The sequence below is a fragment of the Procambarus clarkii genome, unplaced genomic scaffold, assembly GCF_040958095.1.
Source record: "Procambarus clarkii isolate CNS0578487 unplaced genomic scaffold, FALCON_Pclarkii_2.0 HiC_scaffold_213, whole genome shotgun sequence".
In the NCBI taxonomy this organism is placed as follows: Eukaryota; Metazoa; Arthropoda; class Malacostraca; order Decapoda; family Cambaridae; genus Procambarus; species Procambarus clarkii.
In genome coordinates, this window is record NW_027189246.1 from 327,196 (window position 1) to 337,464 (window position 10,269).

Here is a 10,269-nt window from a genome sequence, read left to right on the forward strand (position 1 = left end):
GGTGGCGGCGGTGGTGGTGGGTGGTGGTGGTGGCGGCGGCGGCTGGTGGTGGTGGGTGGTGGCGGCGGTGGTGGTGGGTGGTGGTGGCGGCGGCGGCGGGTGGTGGGTGGCGGCGGCGGCTGGTGGTGGTGGGTGGTGGCGGCGGGTGGTGGTGGGTGGTGGCGGCGGGTGGTGGTGGGTGGTGGCGGCTGTGGTGGGTGGTGGCGGGCGGTGGCGGGCGGTGGCGGGCGGCGGTGGCTGTGGTGGGTGGTGACGATCGGCGGCTGGCGGTGGCGGCTTGCGGTGGCGACTGTGGCAACGGGCGGTGACTGCTGATAGCGGGCGGTGGTGGCGGCTGGTGGCAGGTGGTGGTGGCGGTGGTGGCGGCTGGTGGTGGCGGCTGGTGGTGGTGGCAGCTGGTGGCGGTGATGGCGGCTGGTGGTGGTGGCAGCTGGTGGCGGTGATGGCGGCTGGTGGTGGTGGTGGTGGCGGCTGGTGGTGGTGGCAGCTGGTGGCGGTGATGGCGGCTGGTGGTGGTGGTGGTGGTGATGGCGGCTGGTGGCGGGCGGTGGCGGGCGGTGGCGGCTTGTGGCGGCTGGTGGTGGCGGCGGTGGTGGGTGGTGGTGGTGGTGGTGGGTGGTGGTGCCGGCTGTGGTGGGTGGTGGCGGTGGTGTCGGCGGCGGCTGTGGTGGGTGGTGGCGGCGGCGGCGGTGATGGGTGGTGGCGGCGGCGGTGGTGGTGGGTGGTGGTGGCGGCGGCGGTGATGGGTGGTGGCGGCGGTGGTGGTGGGTGGTGGTGGCGGCGGCGGCTGGTGGTGGTGGGTGGTGGTGGTGGGTGGTGGCGGCGGGTGGCGGTGGTGGGTGGCGGGTGGCGGCTGGTGGTGGGTGGTGGCGGCGGGTGGTGAGTGGCGGTGGTGGGTGGCGGTGGCTGGTGGCGGGTGGTGGTGGGTGGCGGTGGCTGGTTGCGGGTGGCGGTGGCTGGTGGCGGGTGGCGGCTGGTGGTGGGTGGTGGCGGCTGGTGGTGGGTGGTGGCGGGTGGCGGGTGGCGGTGGTGGGTGGCGGTGGCGGGTGGCGGCTGGTGGTGGATGGTGGCGGGTGGCGGCTGGTGGTGGGTGGTGGCGGGTGGCGGTGGGTGGTGGCGGGTGGCGGCTGGTGGCGGGTGGCGGCGGGTGGCGGCGGGTGGCGGCTGGTGGTGGGCGGCGGGTGGCGGCGGGTGGCGGCGGGTGGCGGCTGGTGGCGGCCAGCTGGGACACACCCTTCTCCACTGTAGGTCTGAGTACAACTAACCATATGTCTCTCTCACCCACCAGAACAGTGTTGCCAGCTTGCGCTCTCAAAATGTTTCCTTCAAAGATTGTATATTATCTTTGAACAACAAGTTTGATTATCAAGGAAATAATGCACATATTATTGTCACATTAATACTGTGCAATATCTTATTACATTCCTGCTAAATAATTATAATTTGAAACAGGACAAAAAATCCAACATATATATAAAAACCAACATTAGAGATCACGAGGCCTAGGCCTCGCCTGTGACCACACATCCTGCCTCCCTGGCCTGCTACACTCACACACCTCACACTCTTAACTCTCTCATAATCACTCTCACTCTCTTACTCTGTCACTCTTACTCTGTCACTCTTACTCTCTGTCACTCTTACTCTCTGTCACTCTTACTCTCTGTCACTCTTACTGTCACTCTTACACTCTGTCACTCCTACTCTCTGTCACTCTTACTCTGTCACTCTTACTCTCTGTCACTCTTACTCTCTGTCACTCTTACTCTGTCACTCTTACTCTGTCACTCTTACTCTCTGTCACTCTTACTCTGTCACTCTTACTCTCTGTCACTCTTACTCTCTGTCACTCTTACTCTCTGTCACTCTTACTCTCTGTCACTCTTACTCTCTGTCACTCTTACTCTGTCACTCTTACTCTGTCACTCTTACTCTGTCACTCTTACTCTGTCACTCTTACTCTCTGTCACTCTTACTCTCTGTCACTCTTACTCTGTCACTCTTACACTCTGTCACTCTTACTCTGTCACTCTTACTCTCTGTCACTCTTACTCTCTGTCACTCTTACTCTGTCACTCTTACTCTCTATCACTCTTACTCTCTGTCACTCTTACTCTGTCACTCTTACTCTGTCACTCTTACTCTCTGTCACTCTTACTCTCTGTCACTCTTACTCTCTGTCACTCTTACTCTCTGTCATTCTTACTCTCTGTCACTCTTACTCTGTCACTCTTACTCTCTGTCACTCTTACTCTCTGTCACTCTTACTCTCTGTCACTCTTACTCTGTCACTCTTACTCTCTGTCACTCTTACTCTGTCACTCTTACTCTGTCACTCTTACTCTCTGTCACTCTTACTCTGTCACTCTTACTCTGTCACTCTTACTCTCTGTCACTCTTACTCTCTGTCACTCTTACTCTCTGTCACTCTTACTCTGTCACTCTTACTCTCTGTCACTCTTACTCTCTGTCACTCTTACTCTCTGTCACTCTTACTCTCTGTCACTCTTACTCTGTCATTCTTACTCACTCTCAGTCACCCTTACCCATTCATACTCACTCTCTCACTCTTACTCTCATACTCTTACTCTCAATTACTCTTACTCTCAATCACTCTTACTCCCAATCACTCCTACTCCCAATCACTCCTACTCTCAATCACTCCTACTCTCATTCTTACTCTTACTCTTACTCCCAATCACTCTTACTCTCAATCACTCTTATTCTCATTCTTACTCTCACTCTTACTCTTACTCCCAATCACTCTTACTCCCAATCACTCTTACTCTCAATCACTCTTACTCTCAATCACTCTAACTCTCAATCACTCTTACTCTCATTCTTACTCTTACTCACTCTTACTCTCAATCACTCTTATTCTCATTCTTACTCCTACTCTCACTCTAACTCCTACTCCCAATCACTCTTACTCCCAATCACTCTTACTCTCAATCACTCTTACTCCCAATCACTCTTACTCTCAATCACTCTTACTCTCAATCACTCTTACTCTCAATCACTCTTACTCTCAATCACTCTTACTCTCACTAACTCTCAATCACTCTTACTCTCACTAACTCTCAATCACTTTACTCTCACTCTTACTCATTCTGTCACTCTTACTCTCACTCTTACTCACTCTGTCACTCTTACTCTCAGTCACTCTTACTTATACTCACTCTTACTCACACTTACACACTCTCTGGCACTCTCACTCACCTTCATTCACTCTTGTTCACTCTTACCCACTCTCGCTCACTCTTACTCACTCTAGTTAATAAGAACACGCCAATATAAGACAACAAAACGTTTTCAGATTCGTTCTCACCACTTTCCAGCAACTTTTAAAATTTATATAAATTATCTTAGGGAATAATACATAAATTATATATTTAAACATGATATTAGTGTTTAGTGGAATGCATAAGGAGTCAAATTGTGTTAAAAAGAGCGATTTTTAGAAAATTTGGAAAACTACTTTTTTCTGTTCATATTATAACTAAATGGATTTTAAAGGTTTCACTCAGCCAATATATATCATTCACAATTTATTAATGAATTTTACAAAAAAACACCATAAATTTTATATTTAAACATGTAAAAACTATTTGTTTTACATTTGGAAGAAAATAATTGTAGAAAAACAATTTATAATTAAACCTTTGTGTTTGGATTTTTTGAGTAAAAGTTTCTCAAAGGCTCTCCTGCACCATTCTCAATGCAAATCATTCCCACACCTATGGGAAGAGATATGCGAACGTTGTGTAGATGATTTGTGTTTGCTGGGAAGTACTGAAAGCGGCGTTTGGTCACATTTGTCCCAAACCTCCTTGCAGTTTTCAAAATATTCCATATATCCCAATTTCGAGGCCTGAGCCATATTTTGGAGCCAAATTCAGGCTCTCTGCACGTATTCGCAGTTTGAAATTACGACTTTTTATACCCAACATATGTCAAGTACCGAAAGCAGCGTTTGGTCATATTTGTCCCAAAGTCCCCTGCAGTTTTCAAAATATACCAAACATTCCAATTTCGAGGCCTGAGCCATATTTTGGAGCCAAATTCTGGCTCTCTACATGTATTCGCAGTTTGAAATTTCGAATTTTTATACCCAACATATGCGAAGTACTGAAAGCGGCGTTTGGTCACATTTGTCCCAAACCTCCTTGCAGTTTTCAAAATATTCCATATATCCCAATTTCGAGGCCTGAGCCATATTTTGGAGCCAAATTCAGGCTCTCTGCACGTATTCGCAGTTTGAAATTACGACTTTTTATACCCAACATATGACAATTACCGAAAGCAGCGTTTGTTCATATTTGTCCCAAAGTCCCCTGCAGTTTTCAAAATATCCCAAACATCCCAATTTCGAGGCCTGAGCCATATTTTGGAGCCAAATTCTGGCTCTCTACATGTATTCGCAGTTTGAAATTGCGACTTTTTTATACCCAACATAAGCCAAGTCCGGAAAGCGGCGTTTGGTCACATTTTTCCCTAACCTCCCTCCAGTTTTCAAAATATCCCAAACATCCCAATTTCGAGGCCTGAGTCATATTTTGAAGCCAAATTCTGGCTCTCTGCAAGTATTCGCAGTTTGAAATTACGACTTTTTATACCCAACAAATGTCAAGTACCGAAAGCGGCGTTTGGTCATATTTGTAACAAAGTCCCCTGCAGTTGTCAAAATATCCCAAACATCCCAATTTCGAGGCCTGAGCCATATTTTGGAGCCAAATTCTGGCTCTCTGCTCGTATTCGCAGTTTGAAATTGCGACTTTTTTATACTCAACATATGCCAAGTACTGGACGCAGCAGTGAGTCACATTTTCAACAAACTCCCCTGCAGTTTTCAAAATATCCCAAACATCCCAATTTCGAGGCATGAGCCATATTTTGGAGCCAAATTCTGGATCTCTTCACGTATTCGCAGTTTTAAATTGCTACTTTTTTATACCCAACATATGCCAAGTACTGAAAGCGACAGTGAGTCACATTTTGCCCAAACTCCCCTCCAGTTTTCAAAATAACGCAAATATCCCAATTCGAGGCCTGAGCCATATTTTGGAGCCAAATTATGGCTCTCTACATGTATTCGCAGTTTGAAATTGCGACTTTTTTATACCCAACATATGCCAAGTACTGAGAGCGGCGTTTGGTCACATTTGTCCAAAACCTTCCTGCAGTTTTCAAAATATCCCAAACATCCCTATATCGAGGCCTGAGCCATATTTTGGAGCTAAATTCTGGCTCTCTGCAAGTATTCGCAGTTTGATATTACGAATTTTATACCCAACATATGCCAAGTACTGAAAGCGGCAGTGAGTCACATTTTGCACAAACTCCCCTTCAGTTTTCAAAATATCCCAAATATCCCAATTTCGAGGCCTGAGCCATATTTTGGAACCAAATTCTGGCTTTCTGCACGTATTCGCAGTTTGAAATTACGACTTTTTATACCCAACATATGCCAGGTACTGAAAGCGGCGTTTGGTCACATTTGTCCCAAACCTCCCTCCAGTTTTCAAAATATCCCAAACAAACCAATTTCGAGGCCTGAGCCATATTTTGGAGCCAAATTCTGGCTCTCTGCACGTATTCGCAGTTTGAAATTACGACTTTTTATTCCCAACATATGTCAAGTACCGAAAGCGGCGTTTGGTCATATTTGTCCCAAAGTCCCCTGCAGTTGTCAAAATATCCCAAACATCCCAATTTGGAGGCCTGAGCCATATTTTGGAGCCAAATTCTGGCTCTCTGCACGTATTCGCAGTTTGAAATTGCGACTTTTTTATACCCAACATATGTCAAGTACTGAAAGCGGCATTTGGTCATATTTGTCCCAAACTCCCCTGCAGTTTTCAAAATATCCCAAACTTCCCAATTTCGAGGCCTGAGTCATATTTTGGAGCCAAATTCTGGCTCTTTGCGCGTATTCGCAGTTTGCAATTACCACTTTTTTTACCAAACATATGTCAAGTACTGAAAGCGGTGTTTGGTCACATTTGTCCCAAACCTCCCTGCAGTTTTCAAAATATCCCAAACATCCCAATTTCGAGGCCTGAGCCATAATTTGGAGCCAAATTCTGGCTCTATGCACGTATTCGCTGTTTGATATTACGAATTTTTATACCCAATATATGACAAGTCCTGAAAGCGGCAGTGAGTCACATTTTGCCCAAACTCCCCTCCAGTTTTCAAAATAACGCAAATATCGCAATTTCGAGGCCTGAGCCATGTTTTGGAGCCAAATTCTGGCTCTCTGCACGTATTCGCAGTTTGAAATTGCGACTTTTTTATACCCAACATATGTCAAGTACTGAAAGCGGCATTTGGTCATATTTGTCCCAAACTCCCCTGCAGTTTTCAAAACATCCCAAACTTCCCAATTTCGAGGCCTGAGTCAAATTTTGGAGACAAATTCTGGCTCTCTGCGCATATTCGCAGTTTGAAATTATCACTTTTTATACCCAACATATGCCAAGTCCTGAAAGTGGCAGAGAGTCACATTTTGCACAAACTCCCCTGCAGTTTTCAAAATATTCCAAATATCCCAATTTCGGGGCCTGAGCATTATTTTGGAGCCAAATTCTGGCTCTCTGCACGTATTCGCAGTTTTAAATTACGGCTTTTTATACCCAACATATGCCAAGTTCTGAAAGCGGCAATTAGTCACTTTTTGAACAAACTCCCCTGCAATTTTCAAAATATCCCAAACATCCCAATTTCGAGGCCTGAGCCATATATTGGAGCCAAATTCTGGCTCTCTGCATGTATTCGCAGTTTGAAATTGCGACTTTTTTATACCCAACATATGCGAAGTACTGAAAGTGGCGTTTGGTCACATTTGTCCCAAACCTCCTTGCAGTTTTCAAAATATCCCAAATATCCCAATTCCGAGGCCTGAGCCATATTTTGGAGCCAAATTCAGGCTCTTCGCACGTATTCGCAGTTTGAAATTACGACTTTTTATACCCAACATATGTAAAGTACCGAAAGCGGCGTTTGGTCACATTTGTCCCAAACCTTCCTGCAGTTTTCAAAATATTCCAAACATCCCTATATCGAGGCCTGAGCCATATTTTGGAGCCAAATTCTGGCTCTCTGCAAGTATTCGCAGTTTGATATTACGAATTTTATACCCAACATATGCTAAGTACTGAAAGCGGCAGTGAGTCACATTTTGCACAAACTCCCCTCCAGTTTTCAAAATATTCCAAATATCCCAATTTCGAGGCCTGAGCCATATTTTGGAGCCAAATTCTGGCTCTCTGCACGTATTCGCAGTTTGATATTACGACTTTTTATACCCAACGTATGCCAAGAACTGGACGCGGCAGTGGGTCACATTTTGAACAAACTCCCCTGCAGTTTTCAAAATATATCAAACATCCCAATTTCGAGGCCTGAGCCATATTTTGGAGCCAAATTCTGGCTCACTGCACGTATTCGCTGTTTGAAATTGCATATTTTTATACCCAATATATGCTAAGTACTGAAAGCGGCGTTTGGTCACATTTGTCCCAAACATCCCTGCAGTTTTCAAAATATCCCTAATACCCCAATTTCGAGGTCTGAGCCATATTTTGGAGTCAAATTCAGGCTCTCTGCACGTATTCGCAGTTTTAAATTACGACTTTTTATACCCAACATATGCCTAGTCCTGAAAACGGCAGTCACAATTTGCACAAGCTCCCCTATAGTTTTCAAAATATCCCAGATATCCCAATTTCGAGGCCCTGAGCCATATTTTGGAGCCAAATTCTGGCTCTCTGCACGTGTTCGCAGTTTGAATTTGCGACTTTTTTATACCCAACATATGCCAAGTGCTGGAAGCGGCTTTTGGTCACATTTGTCCCAAACCTTCCTGCAGTTTTCAAAATATCCCAAACATCCCTATATCGAGGCCTGAGCCATGTTTTGGAGCCAAATTCTGGCTCTCTGCAAGTATTCGCAGTTTTATATTACGAATTTTATACCCAACATATGCCAAGTACTGAATGCGGCAGTGAGTCACATTTTGCAAAAACTCCCCTCCAGTTTTCAAAATAACGCAAATATCCCAATTCGAGGCCTGAGCCATATTTTGGAGCCAAATTCAGGCTCTCTGCACGTATTCGCAGTTTGAAATTACGACTTTTTATACCCAACATATGTCAAGTACCGAAAGCAGCGTTTGGTCATATTTGTCCCAAAGTCCCCTGCAGTTTTCAAAATATCCCAAACATCCCAATTTCGAGGCCTGAGCCATATTTTGGAGCTAAATTCTGGCTCTCTACACGTATTCGCAGTTTGAAATTGCGACTTTTTTATACCCAACAAATGCCAAGTACTGAAAGCGACATTTGGTCACATTTGTCTCAAACCTCAGTGCAGTTTTCAAAATATCCCAAATATCCTAATTACGAGGCCTGAGCCATATTTTGGAGCCAAATTATGGCTCTCTACATGTATTCGCAGTTTGAAATTGCGACTTTTTTATACCCAACATATGCCAAGTACTGAGAGCGGCGTTTGGTCACATTTGTCCAAAACCTTCCTGCAGTTTTCAAAATATCCCAAACATCCCTATATCGAGGCCTGAGCCATATTTTGGAGCTAAATTCTGGCTCTCTGCAAGTATTCGCAGTTTGATATTACGAATTTTATACCCAACATATGCCAAGTACTGTAAGCGGCAGTGAGTCACATTTTGCACAAACTCCCCTTCAGTTTTCAAAATATCCCAAATATCCCAATTTCGAGGCCTGAGCCATATTTTGGAACCAAATTCTGGCTCTCTGCACGTATTCGCAGTTTGAAATTACGACTTTTTATACCCAACATATGCCAGGTACTGAAAGCGGCGTTTGGTCACATTTGTCCCAAACCTCCCTCCAGTTTTCAAAATATCCCAAACAAACCAATTTCGAGGCCTGAGCCATATTTTGGAGCCAAATTCTGGCTCTCTGCACGTATTCGCAGTTTGAAATTACGACTTTTTATTCCCAACATATGTCAAGTACCGAAAGCGGCGTTTGGTCATATTTGTCCCAAAGTCCCCTGCAGTTGTCAAAATATCCCAAACATCCCAATTTGGAGGCCTGAGCCATATTTTGGAGCCAAATTCTGGCTCTCTGCACGTATTCGCAGTTTGAAATTGCGACTTTTTTATACCCAACATATGTCAAGTACTGAAAGCGGCATTTGGTCATATTTGTCCCAAACTCCCCTGCAGTTTTCAAAATATCCCAAACTTCCCAATTTCGAGGCCTGAGTCATATTTTGGAGCCAAATTCTGGCTCTTTGCGCGTATTCGCAGTTTGAAATTACCACTTTTTTTACCAAACATATGTCAAGTACTGAAAGCGGTGTTTGGTCACATTTGTCCCAAACCTCCCTGCAGTTTTCAAAATATCCCAAACATCCCAATTTCGAGGCCTGAGCCATAATTTGGAGCCAAATTCTGGCTCTATGCACGTATTCGCTGTTTGATATTACGAATTTTTATACCCAATATATGACAAGTCCTGAAAGCGGCAGTGAGTCACATTTTGCCCAAACTCCCCTCCAGTTTTCAAAATAACGCAAATATCGCAATTTCGAGGCCTGAGCCATGTTTTGGAGCCAAATTCTGGCTCTCTGCACGTATTCGCAGTTTGAAATTGCGACTTTTTTATACCCAACATATGTCAAGTACTGAAAGCGGCATTTGGTCATATTTGTCCCAAACTCCCCTGCAGTTTTCAAAACATCCCAAACTTCCCAATTTCGAGGCCTGAGTCATATTTTGGAGACAAATTCTGGCTCTCTGCGCATATTCGCAGTTTGAAATTATCACTTTTTATACCCAACATATGCCAAGTCCTGAAAGTGGCAGAGAGTCACATTTTGCACAAACTCCCCTGCAGTTTTCAAAATATCCCAAATATCCCAATTTCGAGACCTGAGCCATATTTTGGAGCCAAATTCTGGCTCTCTGCACGTGTTCGCAGTTTGAAATTGCAACTTTTTTATACCCAACATATGCCAAGTGCTGGAAGCGGCTTTTGGTCACATTTGTCCCAAACCTTCCTGCAGTTTTCAAAATATCCCAAACATCCCTATATCGAGGCCTGAGCCATATTTTGGAGCCAAATTCTGGCTCTCTGCAAGTATTCGCAGTTTTATATTACGAATTTTATACCCAACATATGCCAAGTACTGAAAGCGGCAGTGAATCACATTTTGCAAAAACTCCCCTCCAGTTTTCAAAATATCCCAAATATCCCAATTTCGAGGCCTTAGCCATAT